At 42.9% G+C, this 21112-nt stretch overlaps 1 long non-coding RNA gene across 1 annotated transcript; it reads left to right on the plus strand.

Annotated features, from left to right (window-relative positions):
• Window positions 1-99: 99 nt before the first annotated feature.
• On the plus strand, window positions 100-2960 carry LOC110342148. The gene is made up of 3 exons (XR_002384157.2): window positions 100-891; window positions 2609-2644; window positions 2736-2960. It is a non-coding gene; the product is annotated as an uncharacterized LOC110342148 (long non-coding RNA).
• The last annotated feature ends 18152 nt before the right edge of the window (window positions 2961-21112 follow it).

A 21112-nucleotide genomic window follows, 5' to 3' on the forward strand; every position in this document is an offset into this window, starting at 1 on the left:
TGAATGCCTCTTCTGGCCTTTGCAGGGTCCTCCCTCCCTCCCTCTCTCCCTCCCTCTCTCCCTCCCTCCCTCCCTCCCTCCCTCCAGCTTTATCTCACATATACACACCTTGTTTCTTCCTAGCTGCAAACTGTTATGTGAAACTAACAGCCACTGTTAGTGACTTATCTGTGAAGAGAAGTACAAGAAAGATTTAAAAGCCACTCCATAAATGTCACCCTTGCCAACAATTTTAATTTGATGGAGCAGAAGTGACATCATAGGCAGCATGAGGGGGTTGTGGTATAAATAGCAAGAACCCTTTAACTCAGGGGTATTGGCTAGCCCTTCTGGTAGCTGCCTCTGCTTCTGGAGTCTGGCTGTTCGGCATGCGGCTTTGTGATTCGAACTGCATCAGGTACCCAGGAGTCAGCACCTGGCTCCTGCATACGTGTTCTGGACCAGAGGACGGCCTATGCCCCTCCACCTCCCTCACACTCATATTTGGTCTGGAGCAAGGGGTCTGGGTTTCCTTCCTGCTGGCCACATGTTAGCTGGCTCGTGTCAGACTGGATTGATGCCTTCTTTTCTAGCTTACCCTTCTCCTCTCATGCCATGGTTCTGAGGAACAGGGAACTGCGCAAGACGAATTGTTCTTAGGTTTGTAGCCAGGATGCCAGCCTATCCGGGAGGTTGGAGACTGCAGGGAACAGCAGGGTAGCACTGAGGCCTGACTTTCAGGCAACTGCCCCACCTGGAACTCTGCTGAGAGCTGCAACCTGCCATCTGAAAGCTAACCACCGCGCTGACTCACCATCCTTGTGGTTGAGAGAACACCAGCGAGCAAGAGGCTCCCATGAGCCCTGGGGCTTCAAAATATAGGCCAGAGAGCCCCCACCGGAAGGGGCTTCGGTTAGTAAGAAACCAACCCTTTTCTGTCCTCTTTCTGTCTCTCTTATACCACATTGCTATGCCGGGAAGACCTGGGCATTTTGCTTTCAAATCCCCAGGGTGGCCAGGAACCAAGGCAAGTGGCAGGTGTGACATCTGCATCTCAGGGACTCTCCGGGTACAGTGGGTACTACCTGTTACTGCTAGACTTATGGTATGGCTAACTCTGGACCTAATACAACCATTGCCAGTGTCCTGGTAAAACCCCATGCATGATTCCTAGAGAAATGGTGTACCCAAAATAGAGATGTCCATAAATTTCAGACCAGGGCTTCGGCTTGCATAATTCAGGGAGGAAGGTAGAGGAGGACTGGAGAGAAGGAGATGGGAGAAGTTCTGCCTCACCTTGAATTTTTTGTCACCTTTCACGCTAACCAGAAGGTAGAGTGTATGGCACCCCTTATCCATCCCATACTTCCTCCCCCACTCAGTCCCACTGATAATAACATCTGACATCAACACCCAGCACTTCACCTCTCATATTAAGGCACAAAATAAAAACTTGAATACATAATGAGGTGGCAGATAGAATAAGATACTTAGATCCTAATATGCAGAAGATTTACAAGGCAAAGGCGACTTTGTAAATGTGGTTAGCATTATGGATGGAGCTGGGGAATTTACTCTGGCTTATTCTGGTGAGCTCAGTCCACTGCTTAGAAGCAAACGACCTTCCTTAGGTGGAGGCAGAGAAATGTGATCATGAAAATGTTGAAAGAAGGAATGAAAAGAGGTTTAGATGCTCCAATTCTGTTTCTCCGACACTGGGGCCTCCACGAAAAGATCAGAGAGACTTCTAGGAGTTAAAGCCAGCAAGGGAACAGGAGCCTCAGCTCCCTAACTCCATGCAACTGACAACAGCCAAAGAAGCATGGGCCTGGATTTTCCTCTGGGGCACTCAAGAGGGGCACGTTCCTGTTGATATCTTTATTTTTGTCCCGTGGGACCACAGAACTAAATGATGTGTTTGCAGCTGCTAAAGTTGAGCCAATCTGTTACATCACCATTTACATATGAATACAGCAGCAGGATGAATGCATTCTATACCTGCACACACCCTACCTCCTTTGCACAGCGCAGGGGAAGCACAGTTGACTGGGTGCTGCTACAAAAGGTGAACATCTCACCTCCCAGTTGTGCCCTCCTTGGCACTATTGGTGTCGCTTCTTTGTTGCAGTTTGCTTCCAGCATCTTCCCTTTGCCAGACTCTGTCTTAGAAAGGACACAGGGACCCCAGATGCTTCCCCTGGTGTGTGGTGCACACCTCTCACCACTCGCCAATCACCAGGATCTTGATGGAGTTTACTTTTTTTGCTTCCCAAAGTAGTTTTTTGAATTAACAGTACCCTCGCTATATAGACCAGAAACCGTGGGCTCAAAGGCAGTATAGTATGTGTTTCAATCTGAGGACACAAGGCAAGAATTAGGCTGAATCCAAGAGACGATACACTTCTTTCTGCCATGTGTCCTCCTGGGGTGGGCAACTTGTCCAAAGGTCCAGCTAATGTGTCAGATGACATTAGATCCATAGGACTGACGGATTTGCAGGACCTGCCCTTGGCTGTTATTTGTTTCTCTGCAGAACCTGCGGGCAGATGAGGGCAATGTCACATGGATGCTTCGGGAGAGCATGCTACTCTCTCCTCTTCTCAAATCCTATGTATTCTCTCTTCCTTAGAGACCCATAGAGGATGCAACCTGAGGATTGGCAGGGGTGAGTAGTGAGGGTGCCCTGGGAGATGCTGTGCTGTCTGAACCATCTTTTACAGCTTGCTTCTGACTCCCCCCCCCCCTTTATAACCCAGGCTCTGGCAGTATGCAGTGGAGACAAGGAAGTGAATCCATTCACCTGTTATCACCTCTTCTGATTAGAAACTCCAAACCCTGTGATGTCATAGTCTCTGTCTAGGGGCTTGGTCTATGTAGGAGGAAGCCTGTATGCCGCCATTAACCATGTGACTTACTAGAGGCGCATACAGATGAGGTAATAAAAGAGCGGTTACCACACCGCTAACCACACCCACTTTAAGCATGACTAAAGACGTATACCTACGGACGTAAACACGTATACGTATGTAGGTGGTGAACTACGTCACTAGCCAGGCCCACTTTTGGGCATGGCTAGGGGGCGTTACAGGGGAAGGCATAAAAGACAGCACAAAGGAAGTCTTGGTCTCTTCCCGGAGTTCAGCTTCTGGCTCGGCAGCGGGAAAACTACTTGGCTCATCTGGGAAGGAGAAACACAGGAAGTCAAGATGTAACGCCATGGGGTAGGACGCCCAGAAACCTCTCCGGTAAGAAAAATACTTAGATTAACAATTATGGGATAAATACTTAAGTCAGAGCTAGCCAGTAAGAAACAAGCAAGGCCAACAGCTTCATAATTAATATAGCCTCCTGTGTGTTTATTTGGGACTGATGCGGTTCTAGAACCAGGCTGTCGGGAAGGCTTCTCTCAAGGAAAAAGCTTCCCTTTACAGGTCTAGGTTCTGGGGCCTTGGTAATTTTTGTGGGGTTGGCAGTGGAAAAAGAGGACACGTGGTGTAACTACTCAGGTTCTTTGCCTGTGAAATTCAATCACTGCTTTCTGTGACTGAGAGGGTGCTGTGTTGTAAGAATGTAGACACCAGCATGGCAGTGTTTCCCAGGCTCTGGTCTCCTCAGGTCTGTCTGAGGATTCAGGAATCCTCAAATAGTGTTGGCTGGGTTCCACCTCTTGCTCTGCAACCCTGGGAGACACACTAGCCCACAGCTTCATGTTTCTTAAGTGCAGATGGCATGCGAGTCACTTAATCCATAGGCTTGTGAGGTTTACGTTTGAAAAAGGGGACCAAGTTTTGTGCACCACGCACAGAGCGAGAAGCATCTACTGTTGCTTCTTTCTCAGTGCAGAGCAACACCTGGGTCATGGCCTGCAGTCGTCTTGGAGCTGACAACCAAAGGGAAGGAACTGTATTCAATGCGTGTGAAACCTCCAGCCTTCTCTCCTCCCCAGAGAATCCAACCTGGAGGTTTTGAGGGGTTCGGTTTCCTCCCATACACACTCACCTTCTGCCTTCAGCCAGAGGGGCTGGCTCCACTGTGGAGGGTGGACAGAAGGCTCCTCTGCTGCTCAGCATTATCTGGTTGGTTCTGCTTCTCACACCTCCTCTCACCCGTAGGGTTCAGGTTAGCTTTTCTCTAACTCTTCATAGAAATTACGATTTGTAGGGAGAGATCTACATACCCATAGCGTGGCCATAGTGGTCACAGGTACACAGAATGTATTGGGGATAAAAGAGCCTGGGGGGAAGGAGACACTTTCTCTTTGGGTTCTGGTTGCATCCTGGAGAGCAGCGTGCAGACCTTTGCTTCTTGGCTTTCTTGGCTTCTCACATAAGTGATTTCTCCCTCAATAAAATATCATAGGACATCCCTATTTTGTGTAGCTTAATATTTCCACATTATCTGGTGTCAGGAAGTAAGTTTACCCAGCCTCCCCACCTTCCACCTCCCTCCCCAGCCTGGTGCCAGCCTCCAGCCTATGTGCATGGCCTGCAGCCCAGCGTTGCGTCTAGGTGCCCCAGGCCCTCCTAAGTCACTGGGGTTTCCCAACTCAGTCCAGTTCTCCCACTTGGCCCTGCTCTCTTCCGCTGAACAGGGTTCCATCTCCTTTGTTCTCCACTGTCAGCTCCAGCCCAACATGCCCCATTTCCTCCACAGTGGAACCTCATGAAAGGAGCCGGCTGAGCCCACCCGGGAGCAGCTGCTCACACCGAGGCCCAAAAGCAGCTCAGTGTTGGGAAATGGCGTGGCGTGGCATCTCCTTTGTTCTCTGGCTGCCCCAAAGGCCACCGGCGTTCCAGGAGACCGCGCATCTCCCAGCCCTTCTGTCCACTAGTCCAGCAAGCCCCAGTCCCCAGGGAGCTTGTAGAACGGGTGCCCCCGAACAGCCACCAAACACCACGGCTCCCCCTGGCTGCAAGTCGTGCCTCTCTCAGCGGTTGCTGAAGGGCGGCACTGTGTGGTGTTCGCTTTGGTTCCCACAATCTGCGATGGGCTCTTTTCCCTTTCTTTTACCAAATCCAATTTAGTAAAAGATACTTAGGATTTTTCAGATTCCACTGGGAAAACACAGAGCGCCCACTATGGAGCAGTGTTTGGTGGCACACATGTGCCACCCGCTGGCAAATAGTAGTTACTGCAGGTAAAAAATCATTTTCTCAACCTGAGGTAAGTTTTCCATTCGGGTAGTTTAAACTGGTGATAAGATTACCTACTCTGTACCATGGCAGATAATCTTGCAATGCAGGACGTTAGAGATCTCATTGCGTATTACATGAATGACCTCCTGGGAGAGGATTATAACATGCCCCAAATATATTTATATCTAATACTAACGATTAGCTTCATAGTACATATAACATCCTGGAAAATAGGCCTTGATAATAGGACTGAAAGCAGGGAAATTGTGCAAAGTATTGAGAAATTACAGACAAAAATTTAAAATCTTGAGGTCAACAGGGAAATGTCTAACAAAGTAGATAACTTAGAACTTGAATCTACTACCCTCATGGCCACAATAGGATCCATTCAGGAGAACATTATCAGGCTGACAGATACAACTTGTTCCATGTCTGATGACTCAATTAATAGAACTCGAAGACTGAAACATCAGATTGGTGAACTTACTGAAACAATTCATTCCATGTCTGAGGATAATGATGGGCTATTAGATAGAACACAGTTCCCAGAAGGCAACTTACATGCCTTTCAAATAATATCTAAGGATGAGAATGTTAAATGCTTGGAATCATGTATAAACGATGAGTCTAAGAAACTTACAGACTCTGTGAAGCCCTTAGAAAAACTTTTGACCCAGGAAGTACAAGCACTGAGAGAAGCAATGGTCAATGGGCTGCAGGTCTCAGATGATCTCCAATCTGATACACCAGAATCAGAAGTACTAGCAACAGGTCATGACAGAGGTTTGCCTACGCCTCTCAGACACCGCGAGGGTTGTTATGCCACCTCCCATGGTCTTCCCCGTATCTATGACTGAAAAACCAGTAACCGAGAAGCATCCAAATGGTTTCATTGCTTACCCATGGGAACCAATACAGATGAAGGACCTAAAGGGATCAAACAAGTCATTGTTTCTTATGGTCTTATGTCAGGGAACTTCTGAACTCTTGGATAAGCATGAATAGGGTGACCCCAAAGGGTTGGAGTCAATTGATCTCAGCGGAGCTGGAAAATTCGTCTCAAATACAATGGAGAGCTTTATGGTTGAAAGAAGCAAATGCCCTCGAGCTTCAAGGCCTAAAGAAAGGTTATGAAGCCCACCAAGATAAGATTCCTGGGGAGGGCACTTATGCTGATCCACAAGCTCAGGTTGCATATGACCAACACATCTTGTCTTTATGCCATACAGCAGCTCTGAATGCTTTGAATAATGTTTGTGAACCAGGAGAGAAAATACAACCTCATACCAAGGTAGTACAGGGTCCAAGAGAAAAGTTTACTGGATTTTTGGAACGACTGTCCAGAGCAGTAGAATTACAGGTAACTGACTCAGATTCTAGAAGAATACTTATAGAATCTTTAGCTTATGGGAATGCAAATCCACAATACAAATAGGTACTTTGGGCACTAAAAATGGGATCAGCACCATTGGATGAATGGGTCTTGCAAACAGCAAATATTGAGTATGAAGATCAAGATACAGAAGCTTGGGTAGGAGAGACAATTTCTAAAGGTTTGAAGAGGCATGAAGATGCCAAATGCATTAACTGTGAGGATATAGAAACTTGGGTAGGTGAAGCAATTTCCAGAGGTTTAAAAAGACATCAAAATACCAGATATTTTAGCTGTGGTAAAATAGAACATCTAAGAAGAAATTGTAGGCAAAGCATTCCTAGAAATAATGCTCCTCCTAGGAATGATTCAAACAGAAGGCCTCAGCCTTCTGGATTATGTAGGAGATGTGGCAAAGGCCGACACTGGATCAATGAATGTAGGTCGACCACAAATAAGTGAACTCTTTACAGTCTGGAAACTCCTTGAGGGGCCTCTCGAAGGCCCCCATGCCAAAAGTGGTGTGGTCATTCCCAATCACTGTGGAGGACAATCTCTCCCAGGGCAATTGGAAGATTCACTGCCTATTGTAAAGAATAATAGCACTCTGGATGATAGAAAATCTACTGAGGATCAACCAATTGTACCTGGAGTAAACAAAAAACATATATTTTGGCAAACTTCTATACAGGATCACAGACCAAAATTACCAGTTAAAGTGAATAATAAGGTGTTTATTGGAATTGTAGACAGTGGGCTAATATCACCATCATAATAAAAAAATCTTGACCCTCCAGATGACCCCTACAAGAAGTAAATGTTCGATTCTTAGGGATTGGAACCCTATCTCAAGTAAAACAAAGAACAAGATGGGTTGACTATATAGGACCATAAGGACAAAGAGGAAGACTGAGGCCGTATGTTGCAGACATAACTATAAATCTCTGGGGTAGTGATCTATTACAGCAATGGAATACCCAGATTAACATTCCTCCTGTACTAGTTATGAATCATAAACAAGCTCTTGGTGGTAGAAAAAATATTGTAAGGCACTACAGAAAATAGATGCCAACCATACAGGCTGTACAGAAACAGGATACGAGTGCCAAACCTACAGAGGAACCAAAAACCCTACCCTTAAAATGGCTAACAGATGAACCTGTCTGGGTAGGGCAATGGCCTATGACCTCTGAGAAGCTAGAGGCTTTAGAAAAGCTGATTTGGGAACAGCTAAATGTTGGACTGTATTTATTATCCAAAATAAGTCTGGCAAATGGAGGATGCTTACTGATCTGAGAGTCATCAATAAAGTAATTCAACCTATGGGCTTGCTACAGCCTGGGATGCCATTACCTTCTCTGTTACCTAAAAGATGTCCAATTACAGTAATTGATCTAAAAGACTGATTCTTCATGATACCTTTACAAGAAAAAGATAGGGAAAAATTTGCCTTCATAGTACCTACCTATAACAATTCTCAACCAGTTAGGAGCTTTCAAAGGAAGGTTTTGCCACAGGAAGTGTTAAACAGCACTACTCTACGCCAGTTTTTTGTGCAAAAACTTTTGGAAATAATTCTCAAACAATTTCCACAATCCATAATTTACCATTATATAGATGACATACTGCTGGCTGATTCGAAAGAAGTAATGTTGGAAAGATGTTTGAGGCAGTAAAGGAAATTTTACCTCTCTGGAGATTACAGAGTGCCCCTGAAAAAATGCAAAGAGGATATTCTATTAATTACTTGGGTTATAAAATAGATCTACAAAGAAATTAGACTGAAAAAAGTACAGATCAGGAGAGATTGTTACCAGACTCTTAATGAGCTTCAAAAACTACCAGGAGAGATTTCTCAACTACCAACAATTATTGAAGTAGAAGATTTAAAACACCTAAAATTGACCCTAAAAGGAGACAAGGATTTAAATAGTTCATGAATATTGTCAGCTGGGGCTGAAAAAGAATTAGAATGGGTAGAAAAGAGAATACTAAAAGCACATGTAAACTGTGTGGATCTAAAACTAGACTTCATTCTGGTCATTTTACCATCTAGAGAATACCCCTCAGGGATTTTGATGCAGAGGGAAGACATAATACTATGATGGATATTTCTTTTCTTTTTTCCTTTTTTTTTTCTTTTTGGTTTTTCGAGACAGAGTTTGTCTGTATTGTTTTAGAGGCTGTCCTGGAACTTGCTTTGTAGACCAGGCTGGCCTCGAACTCACAGAGATCTGCCTGCCTCTGCCTCCCGAGTGCTAGGATTAAAGGTGTGCACCACCAATGCCCGGATAGAATGGATATTTCTGCCATATAAACCGAATAAAAAAATGAAGACATATATAGAAAAGATCTCTGATTTGATTTTAAAAGGTAAATTAAGGCTTCATCAACTAACTGGAACAACAGAGATTATTGTACCTTTAATGAAAAAATTTCCTCCTTATGGAAGGATAATGAATATTGGCAAAGGGCTTATAGTAACTTTTGGGGAATGATTAGTAACATTTTTCCCAAAATGGAGAGAATCAAATCCATAAAGAAAACAATCTGAATCCTTCCACGTATTGTAAGAAAAATGCCAATCTCTGGAGTTCCTACATTCTACACTGATGCAAACAAGTCAGGAAAAGCAGGTTATAAATCAGGAAATATAAGTAAAGCTGTTCAAAGCTCTTACAACTCTGTACAAAAGGCATAGTTGTATGCCATTATCATGGTACTTATGGATTTTACAGAGCCTCTCAATATAGTTACTGACTCTCAATATGCAGAGTGAGTCATCTTACACATTGAGACCATTGAATTCATTCCTGATGATACGGAATTAACTCCATTGTTTATACAATTGCAGGAAACCATCAGAAACAGAACTCATCATATATATCACAACAGATCCCATGCCGGTCTGTCAGGTCCTCTGGAGCAAGGCAATGATGAGATTGATCTTTTATTAAGAGGAAATGTGCTAGAAGCTTCAGAATTTCATAAAAAACTCCATGCTAATAGCAAAGGATTAGAGGATTTTTCTATCACTTAGCAACAAACCAAGGGAATAATAAAAAACTGCCCTACCTGTTCATTCTATAATCAAACTCCATTACCAGAAGGCAGTAGTCCAAAAGGAATTTGCAGAGATGAAATTTGGCAAATGGATGTGTTTCACTTTCCAGAATTTGTAAGTTTAAAATATGTGCACCATACAATAGACACATTTTCAGGGTTCCAATGGGCTACTTCTCTTAGCTCTGAAAAGACTGATTCTGTTATCACACACCTCTTAGAGGTGATGGCCGTTATGAGTATACCTGCACAAATAAAAACTCTCAATGCTCCAGCATATGCCTCCAGCAAACTGGAACAGTTTTTCAAATATTATAACATAAAGCACATAGCGGGTATACCATGCAATCCCACAGGACAAGCAGTGGTTGAGAGATCTAACTGTACTTTAAAAGAAATGTTCCATAAACATCCAGGGGGAACAAAGACCTCCAAACACAGATTACATAATGCTTTATTAACGTTAAACTTTCTTAATGCTAATGAGAAAGGACAAACAGCTTCAGAAAGACCCTGGGCCACAGAAAAAACTTCTGAATTAAATCAGTTGGTGTATTTCAAGGATGTTATGACCTCAGTTGGGAAACCAGGATAAGTGTTATGTTAGGGAAGGGGTTTCACCTTTGTTTCCACAGGAGAAGAAAAGCATTGGATTCCATCAAAACTGATCAAGATTTGATCTGAACAGGAGAGATCTTGGGAGGAGGAAAGATGACAGCTCATCTACAAAGTCATATTCTACAATGTGTAAGGAGATCTCACAAAAGGAAAGGGAAATGTCTTGTTTTTGTCTTCACAGGAAAACCCATCTCCAAACAGTGAGAAGATACTAAACATGTGGATACTTAACGAAGAGAGGATGACTACCCAAAGAACCATCAAACAAAGAATCTAATGTTTGGGTTTGGTACCAATGTCTAATTCTCTTAACTTCATCCTTACAAAATCTGTTTCTCTTTACTTCCTAAGGCTCTTTTGGCCCCAATTCACTTAAACCTAGCCTAACTTTAGAGTTGGATTTGACTCTCCTCCTCTAAATCCAAGCATGTTGCTAAAATAAAATCCAGAGCTTCTGTATTATATCAAGGAGACAGAAGAAAACAAAACGAAGGGACTGCCATCTATTTATACTCGGTTCTTTTCTTCACATTTACCATCTTCCCTATTGTTGCCTTTCCCAGGATACATACATATAAAAGTTGAAATTTCTTTGTTGACATTAATGTTTTCCACAGAGAACAAGGGATTTCCTAGCAGCAATCTTCAAACACTTCGTAAAGAAAATGGGGCCCCACTTCATTGACTCCACCTGATCCAACTGGATGCACTAACCACCCTGAAACCAGTTTGGAACTACATCATTCTACACAACTCCAGGCTAATTAACTGCTATGGTGCACCTTCTTCACTCTGGCCAGAGCCTCAGACAACAGCTTCATCCAAGATTAGAACTTCAGTCAAGAACTTCAATCAAGCATCTCCCGCCAGACAGAGGCTGGGTACAAATGTTGTAGCCAGTCCACTCAAGACTTTCACTACACTAACATTTTCTCCCTACAGGATTCCATGAGGTTATCTTCGTCCCATTTCAGCAGGAAGTAATTTTGAGAATAGTTCGCCCCCTTTCCCTACTGTTAACATTGCAGGATAATTTACACCTGCTAGGGTTAGTTTTCAGTTATTTAGGATTGGGATTGGAAGGAGGTGTACAGACTTGGGCATCTCTTTCAGATAAGTTTAGGGTTTAGATGGGATAAATGTGTTTAGGATAGGATATAGGTAGATTATAATTTGTTTATAATTCTATGTATATATGCTTTATATATGTTTGAGACATTTTGTATATTGACACAATTTAGTTTTGTTTTAAGTCTAAATCTTTTCTTTAGACTAAAAGGGGAATTGTTTCCATAGCCCTGACCATGCCTGTTTAGGTGTGGTCCCAAGTACATAGAACTTATGGGGCATAAGAGAACTGGGGAGAAAGAGATTCTTTCTCTTTGGGTTCCGGTTGTGTCCTGGAGAGCAGCGTGCAGACCTTTGGTTTTCAGCTTTCTTGGCTTCTCACATAAGTGATTTCTCCCTCAATAAATATCATAGCACATCCCTGTTTTGTATAGCTTAATATTTCCACATTAACAATTAAAAGAACCTTTTCACCATTTTCCACAGGATGCTTTCCCCATGACTCTGCTTTCTTTAATGCTGATATTTAGTTCTCATTTTTTTTCAAGCTAAGCTGTGATGCCTGGTCCAGCATGCCTTACTCAGACTCTCTGAGTGACAGAGCCTGTCTCAGTCACACAAATCACATAGAGAGCAAAACTGCCACCTAGTGGCATGAAAAAGCATAGGGCTTCCAATGAGCTCCAGTTAACTAGAGAAAAACAAAAACAAAAGACAAACAAACAGAAACAAAACAAAACCGAAAACTTTGGTGGTTTGCTTCTATAGCTGACAGACTATGTTGTGAAGCCATCCCAGACAATGCATATGCTCAAGTCCTTGTTGTAGAGAGTGTAAGTGGAGCATGTCCAAGTCAAACAAGTGTAACAAGAAAAATAAAAATCTAGAAGCAGATATTGGGGTTCAAGCTGAACCATCAGAGTAGTAGTCAAGCCAGTAGCTCTTACCTCTACCCAGGCTGAGGCAATCCTGCCCTGTACATGGCTGGAGACCAAAATGCCCCAGACTGAATATATGCTCCGATCTTGTATATCTCAAGTGCTGGGATTAAAGCCGTGTAATCCCAAGTGCTGATCACCTTTGTGTGAGCTGTCTCTCTTTTAGACTGGATCACTTTCATGTGGCTCAGCATGGCCTTGAACTGACAGAACTCCATCTGCTTGTCTCTTGAGTCCTGGGATTAAAAGTGGGTGCCACCACGGCCTGGCTCTATGGCCAGCTCGTATGATTGCTGGCATTAAACGTGTGTATCACTACTGTCTGGCTCTATGGCTTGTGGCTAGCTTTGCATTCTGAATCCTCAGGCAGACCTTATTAAATCATAAATAATACATCCCCACAAATGAATAATGAGACAAAAGTCAGATGAACAAGCACCACCTGGTGAAATCATGACACCAAATGTCTTTGAATAAATTTAAATCCAAATGGCTTTCTAGAAGCAGAAACAAACCAATAAACAAACCTAAACCAAACAGCCCAGTTAAAAGTGAAACCGCCATATGTGTTCATGCAGCACAAATTGACCTATAACCAGGGTTGCCTCAGTTGCCATCTTATGGTGCATGGTGTCTGAGCAGATCATCAAAATACAATGTGGGGCATGCACTGCAAGCAACACTGTGGTGGGAGCACAGGCAGGACTCGATAACCCTCCAGAGCAATGGCATTTGAAGTAAGTTCTTCAGGAAGATTAACTATCACGAGGCAGGAGGGACGGATGCCAGGAACGAATTCTGCCTACCTGAAGAGCCCAAGCAAAGGGAAAACAGGAATGAGTTTGGTGCCTGTGAAACGAATGCTGTGGCTGGAAAGTATCATTCATGCTGGAGTCTGTACTAAACATTTATTTACAAGGTCCATCTATGTGATACATGCACTGCCAACCTATCTTCCTCAAACCTATGCCGTATATTTCTTTACCTTCCATGAATTCCTAGATATACAGAGGTAAGGGACACCAGTTCAAAACTTACAAAGACACCGTCAGTTCTCCTTAAGAGTGGATTCAGATCAAATGCAGCAAGAATGATCCCAGCAGATGTTTTCTCTCTTGGAAATCAAAAAGGTACTTCTCAAATTAAGTTAGAAATATGAAGAACCAGGGACTCTCAAGGTAATCTTGAGAAAGAGCAATACCAGCAACACACCCTGGGAGACATACACACGAGATATACAAACCTTTAATAAAATGATGGGAGTTGTCGGGAACCTGGCAGCATCCGCTGACCCTCTAACATAGCAGTATCACGTCTAGGCTCAATGAAGACATACACATTAACAGAAACTTCAGCTAGACTGTTCGTACCAGCACTGCTTGGGCTACACGTGGGGTCCACCCAAATGCCTGTTGATTTTGTGACACCCTCCCACAGTGGAATCCCACACGGCAGAAGGCATCACCATGCAGAACTACGTACAGCGCAGTGGGTGTGTTCCCCAGTGCAACACTGAGAACGCCCAGCCTCAAAGGAGTACACACATTTCCATGTACACAACTGTGAAAGCGGCTAAAAGTAATGGTGAGTTCATGGCTCAAATAGCTCTGATTCTGTCTGTCCTAAAACCCACTCTCTTCTCCACGTGACTACAGCAATTTTGAATGAAGATACATAGTCCCTTTCTCCTGTGGGACTAGGACAACGAGGAGACAGACACATAGCATTTATGGGGTTCCAAAAAACATAAGGAAGCAATAAAAATGATATCATAGTGTGATAGTTATTAAAATCAGTTAATGCGAAAATCCATGATGAATAAAACAAACATTTTTATAAAGACAGAAGCCGAGTTTGGAACAACTCACTACCTTAATTTTAATTCTCACTCTGATGATATCTTGTGTAAACAAGAGGTTTGGGTATTTGCTTGTTCTCTTATCCTTTGTCACCATCATTCCTATGTCCTGGCCAGCCTCCTAGAGAACAAATGTGTCCCACCTCTAGCCATAGGCAGGACCCCAGCCAGGATATGTGGTACAGACTATATAGCCACCCATAAAACACTGAATCAAATGAGTTATTGTTGTCCTTTGAGGTATGTTTTCTGACTGTATACCTTGCTTCATATGACCATGCTCCCACAACATTACACAGAAAACTAGAGGTGTTTTCCTGAGGCAGGAGCAGAACAGGAGAGCTCCTAGGACCAGGCCAGTTGTGTGCTCTCAGTTTATTTCAAGAACATGTCTGTGTGTGTGTGTGTGTGTGTGTGTGTGTGTGTGTGTGTGTGTGTGCATTCATGCTGCAAATCGAGGAGTGGGATTTGGAATGACTGGTATCAATCCCTTTGGAATATCTAAAGTGGTTTCATGCCAGCATCAATTTAGGGACTGTTCATCTGTCCTCATTAATCAGATGGATGGCAGTGCTAGTACAAAAAGAAATCAGTCATTTCGGTTGCCATCTTTATACAACTCTGCTCCATTTCCCACATTACATTATTTTCACATTTTTAAAAGCACACTTTTTTTGTTCCCCTAGTATTATTCTAGTGAAAGTTACTTTTTCATAGAGCCTTTTCTTTTTTCTTTCCTTTCTGAACCCTACACATTCTTGCTAGTGCGCAGGATTTTATCACACAGATCACACAGTGGGGTTTGATATTAAGCACCAAGCATGTCTTGAGAGTGTCTCAAAGGACAGCTTGTTCTTTCATATTTGGGTATAATTTATGGAACTCACGTCTGGTTTGCTGTTTCTTTAAAAGACTTTAAGCATCCTTCCCCAGAAGCTCAGCTTCCCCTGCAGTGCAGGGAATACTCTGGTTTAATAATGAATCTGACCAGAAGGTGGTAGTAAACACCAACTTTTCTTTCAAGGCAGCAAGGCTGGCCCTTTTCAGAGACCTGAGAACTCCAGTGATGACCAAGACATCTACCAGGCTGATGAAAACCTCTGTTTATTTTACAAATCAAATCTGGTTTCTCTGAATGTCACGCACTGTAAAGGATTTATCGCTCATTAACAAACTGTTGTTTTTTAAATTGCATTTTAAAGATTAATTTAAACAACTGCTTAAAATATACCATTTTTAAACAATAGAATTAATTTGTTATCCCATCTTTTTACAAATGAAATTCCTAAAACAGAAGTTAGCTTCTAACTGGATGAAAGACAGAATGGGCTGACTTCAAATGCTACTCTGAAGCCATCAGGTTTGAGTGTGACAGTGTGCCTGAGCTCTGAGGAAGCCGTGGCTGAGTGTGTGCTAGCCCCTGCCTGTTCTAAGGATTCCTGGAGGAAGCTTGTCCTTTCTTCCCACCTTCATAGCAACACACAGTGATTACAGCACAAATGGGATTTTGAGATGCATGTATTTTACATCATGTTTATATTCAGTAATTTAAATATCAAGCAAAATTTTCCCTATATAAAATTAACATAAATAAATCATTTGGTGCTGAGGATCATGGGATTTTGCCCACACCCTTTGTAACCACTCATGCAGTTGGCTCCGTCTCTGGGACACTCTGAGATGATGCTAACGGACTGTCTGTCTCATATGTATTTGTAAGCTCTTCTTGTGTCTGTGCTTAGAATGTGGCCTTCTGGAATATATTTTCTCTTCCCATTTGCATGCAAATAATGTGAGCATGACCCTGTAAATTTCCCACAGGCTGTTTTTAGAAATAGGGTGTTGTTATCCCAGGGGTGAGAGCCTTTGCACCACGCCTAAAAGCATCTAAGCCAATTAAGCCAGTTGGATGGAGTACGGTTGTAAGACATCCAAGGTCAACGTGACAGAATCTTTCAAGTTTGAAAAGAGAAAGAGCTTGTGTATTCCAGACACCAAAAGGAATGTGTTCCAAGACAGACACATGGTTGTACTGACATGAATAGTCATGGTAACACAGAAAAATATGAGGTAGGGCTCAGCGTCCTTCAGTTTGACAGAGAAGCATGCAAGGAGGCCATTGTCAACAGCATGGCCGTCTGTGTCGGCAGAGCTAACCATCTTCCTAAGAGTAGTGTTCTGTGTGACAGTCGCCATGGCCTGTCTACTTGCGTCTTCACACTATTACCTGTTTTCTTTCTTCTCACTTTCCCCCATCAATATGAACAATATTCAGAATGATGGGGAGACGGCAGGACCGTTGCTTACTGGTGGGCGTTGGGGAAGCATCAGCGTTGTATGTGTGATTCTTGATGGAGGCCTCCACAGGCTGTAACGCTGTAGGGATGACTACAGAGCCCTTCATCAATTCTGTCTGATTTCTGTTGGGCTTTCCTCAGATCCAGATGTGTACTTGAGATTTATAGTTGTTTACTGGGGAAAGAAAGTTTCATATAAAACAGGAAAAGAATTTTTCATATAAAGAATAAATATTTGTGCTGGAGATGGAGAAGCAAATCCCTTGGCTGGACCCAGTTTCTGTGGCTGGCTGAATGTCTGGTACATAATAATGACTCCTATTCATGACCTAATGGACAGGACGGGCTCTCTGCAGAGTGTTGAAGGCATCATTTCAGTTTTCACAAGCCTTGCAAAGTAGACACTGTTAGCATGTGTGTCAGAAAGGATGAAGAAACAGTCTCACTTCAATCTGTTTTCTTCCCAAGATGTATTACATACGTGTAATTTTGTAAATGGGTACTGTTCACATATTGCTCTGGGCTTTTCTCCAGAAGAGTACAGGTACCCTGTGGTGTTGTTCTGTGTGGGGACAGCTCTTCTTTGGACTTGAGGCTACCTTTCCTCGGTTGTTATTGTCTTAGGACTATGTCTAGACAATAGGAAAATTGTCATGAAAGATCTTGTTATTTTAGCATATACCACTGACTTAGTGCTATGAAGAAGTCCGGCAGTTAGTGGGAAGGGCCTTTTTACAGGGCATTTGGGAACACAACTTTCTTATTTGAACATATTCTCTGCAGTTTTAATCATTCAAGTATTCCTTTCACATTTTTTATTGTAATGGGAGATACAGGGTTTCATGCATGATCCGTTAGCACTCACCCATTGAGCTGCATGCCTAACTCCTGAGGTATCCTCTCCATCTCTTGTAGCACATATATTATTTTTCCAAATGAAAATTCTTGTATATTAAATACTAAGTAAATTCATTTTTTGTCCCTGTCATTTATACATGTCAACTTAGAACATAGCTAAGAAAGAATTGGTTGGAAATATTTGGTTTAGGGATATGATTTTTATTTATTTACATTTATGCATTTTCTGTTTTTTTAAATAAATCTGTTTTCTGACAGTTTTATACATTTATACAGTGCATCCTGGTTAGTTTACCTGTGCCGTCTCTTATCTCCCACCCACACTTGCCAGGCTCCCCTGGTCCCCCCAAATCTTTTTCCTATGTTTGCAACTTTGGATTTTGTTCTGTGTCCCACAGTTTGTGTCAGTGTGTGTGTGTATTATGTTAATGTGTGCATGCGTGTACATGTGTGAGTGCACATTTACATGTGTACATATGGAGGATGGTGTGTGAATGTGTGAGTACACATACATGTGCACATGTGGAGGATGGTGTGTGTGCATATGTGTGAATGCATATTCACATGTGTGCATGTGGAGGATGGTATGAGTGTGTGAGTACACATACATGTGTGCATGTGGAGGACGGTGTGCGTGTGCATATGTGTGAATGCATATTCACATGTGTGCATGTGGAGGATGGTGTGCATATGTGTGAGTGCACATTCACATGTGTGCATTTGGAGGCCAGAGTTCAACGTCAGGTGTCTTCCTTGGCTACTCTCACTGAACCTAGGTCTTTTGATCTGGCTGGAATGGCTAGCCAGCAAGCTCCAGAACACCACCCCTGTTTCCTTCCTCCCGAGGGCTGGGATTAGAGGTGTGTGCCCTGTTCCCACATTTTACATAGAGTGCTGCAGATCTAGACTGGGGTGCCCCTGCTCACTCACTCAGCAGCACTTTATCAACAGAATTATATCCCAGCTCCTATTTATTTATGTTTTAGACAGAATCATATGCTATAACCCCGGCTGTCTTTGAGTTTGCAAACCTCCTGCCTGAGCCTCCAGAGCATTTTAGATTACAGTATTGTAGCTCTATATACTACAACACATGATTTTAAAGGTTGGAAACCTAGTACTGTTTCCTTCTTTTCAAGATTCATTCTTCCTTCCCTGCACAGCCTCCTACTCCGAGAGTGTCTGTCTTTAGTGGCACTTTGCTATAGGAACCCGGATAACAGGGTGTCCAGGTAGATAGATGGCTTCTGGGGTGGTCCTAAAAGCTGGACTTAAGTCAGACCTGGAAGGAAGAGTTTGGGCTGTTAAAGAGACAGGGAAGGCTGTGCTAAGTGAGAAAAAGGTAGCATGGCACAGAGTTTCAGTTGATGCCCTTGAGCCTGAAGGGTGGAGAAGGCTTGGTTGGAAGGGAATGTAACTTGCCTGTCTAGGGTGAAACAGATGCATGATTTTAATGCAAAAGTGCTATGAAATGAACACAGAAGTTTGTGTTGTTGGCAGGGTACCAATAGCAATATTTTAGTTAGGATATATCCTTGAAAAATATCCAAATATCCAAAGCATCAAATTTTATAAATAAAATGAGGATACACAGTGGTGAGGTGACAGTCCCAGGATCTCTCAGGCCAGTAGCAGCAAATGGATCATTCATTGTGTGCTCTTTGGTCACTCTGCATCTCTGGTTAGTCTAAGCACAAACACAATGCCACTTCATTCTAAGGTTTAGAACTCTGTAGTTTAGATGGTTACCAGTGTTCTGAGTATCTAATAGGGAAAAATGGAAAGTCACAAGGAGAAACGTATTATTCACTTGGCATGTACGTGGTGGCTTTGAGTTAGACAGACATCTAAGGAAAGTTGGTAGGAACCAATTCAGGGCTCAGAGGAGAGCACAAGAAATGTGGAAGTTTCAAACTTTGGATTTTTCCCAGACCCTCTTCTGGTTGTTTATTTTTTTCTGTGGGTGCATGTTGTCCTGATGGGTTTGCTAATGACATTTTCACTCAAGTCTGTCACATGCTCATCCATATTCACCTCATACGTTTTCCCACCTCTTCCTCTCCATCCCTCTTCTCCTTTCTCTTCTCAGTTCACCCCTTCTACTTTCAAGTTTTATGCAAGTATATAATATAAGTTCTTGTGTGAGAGAATAGAAGCAGTATGTCTTTCTGAGACAGACTCACTTTGCTTAGTGGGATGATCTTCAGGACCATCCATTTTCTGTGTCAATGACATTCATTTTTTTCTTTATGGCTGAATGAAACTCCATTGTGCTGTTATAGAATTGTGTCCAGAACTTAGGGAAAAATTCTGAGTCCAAGGGTAGACATGTTGGATGGGGGAAGTCCTTCTGTGTATATGTTTGTCTTATTGGTTGATGAATAAAGCACTGCTGGACAATAGGATAGCAAGATAGGTGGGACTAGGAGAGGTGGAGGATTCTGGGAAATGGAGGCACAGTCAGTCACCATGTAGGACGCAAGATGAGGAAGAGGTCTGGACCCTTTCTCCAGTAAGAGAAGACCATGTGGAAATACTCAAAATAGCAGTTATGGTTTAATAATTAAGTCAGAGCTAGCCAATAAGAAACCATAGCAAATGACCAACAGCTTCCTAATTAGTATAGCATCCTGCATGTTCATTTGGGATTGACGAGGCTCTGGGACCAGGCTGGTGGGAAGAATGATCGTTACACATGCTCACTAGACCACTAGACAGACTTGTCTTCTCTTTCTTTCTTTCTCTTCCTTTCTTCCTTCCTTTCTTTCTCTTCCTTCCTTCATCTTTCCCTTCCAACCCCCTCTTTCTTTCCTTGTCTCTCTCTGTGTGTCTACATTATTAAGTACAAACTATGAGAAGTGTGTGAGGTGTTGGGGTTCACTAGTGGTTATACCAGATGCACTTGGAATGAGTCCTCTTTTACCCTGATGCTTCCCTTCTATGAGAGACAGACCTTGGGAGCATAGTGTTGGAGAGGGGACAGAAAGGTGAGCTCCCAAAGAAAGATGTATAGAGTGCCCATCAGACAGCTGAAGACAAGAGCCCACAAATGCTGAGATTGCAGGAAGCTGTGTAATCACTTAATAGTTGTGAGTCTCAAATAAAACTTTCTGAGGTTTCTAAGCCATTTTCTATCTCATTTTTAAATCTGAATCAGTCCCTTGAGGTAACCTCCACCAGAGAACTCTCTGATATACAGGTTAATAGAATAAATGATTAAACAGACTGCCAATGAGGCGAATATGTCCACCAACCCAAGTTAAAAGGTGACAGATTCCAATTATGTTTAAAACATTCCCCTGGTGCACTGAGCCAACACGGGTACCTTTTGTTGCTTTAAATTATCAAAATTCTTCAAGCCCGATGCTAACTCCACCAGGTGGAATTAGATGTTAGTCTTCTTTTTCTTTCTCATTAAAAAAAGATTTATTTTATGTGTATGTGTGCATGTGTGTGCCAGTGCCTATGAAATCAGAATCAGATCTGGAGCTGGAGTGACAGGTGGCAGTGAGCTGCCCACATGGATGCCGAGAACCAAACTCCTGCACCAGAGTTAAGCATCTGTTGACTCAGGGCTGTGAAGTCCATCAAAGGCAGGCAGGAATGATTCTCCCACCTTCGTGCCCTCTGCCCAAGATTTGTTCTTGTCCTCCTGTGATTGCCTGCATACACAGCCTTCCTGTCCTCCTTGTGGAGGACCTTGCTCTGCTGACACCAACTCCCCTTGTTTATCTATGTGACTCTCCATCTTTGCTCTCATTTTCCTTTGCTGGGACATGGAGGGTCTCAGAATGCAGTTTGCATTTCCTGTGAGCCAGATTGTTTGTACCTTTGAATGGCATTACTTCTTGTGTGCCTGTGTCCATGGTGGGTTGGAGGAAAGTATCCCACTACATCTTCCATGTCTAGACAACAGCAACATTTGT

This window comes from Mesocricetus auratus, unplaced genomic scaffold (genome assembly GCF_017639785.1).
Source record: "Mesocricetus auratus isolate SY011 unplaced genomic scaffold, BCM_Maur_2.0 Super-Scaffold_100004, whole genome shotgun sequence".
NCBI classification, from domain to species: domain Eukaryota; kingdom Metazoa; phylum Chordata; class Mammalia; order Rodentia; family Cricetidae; genus Mesocricetus; species Mesocricetus auratus.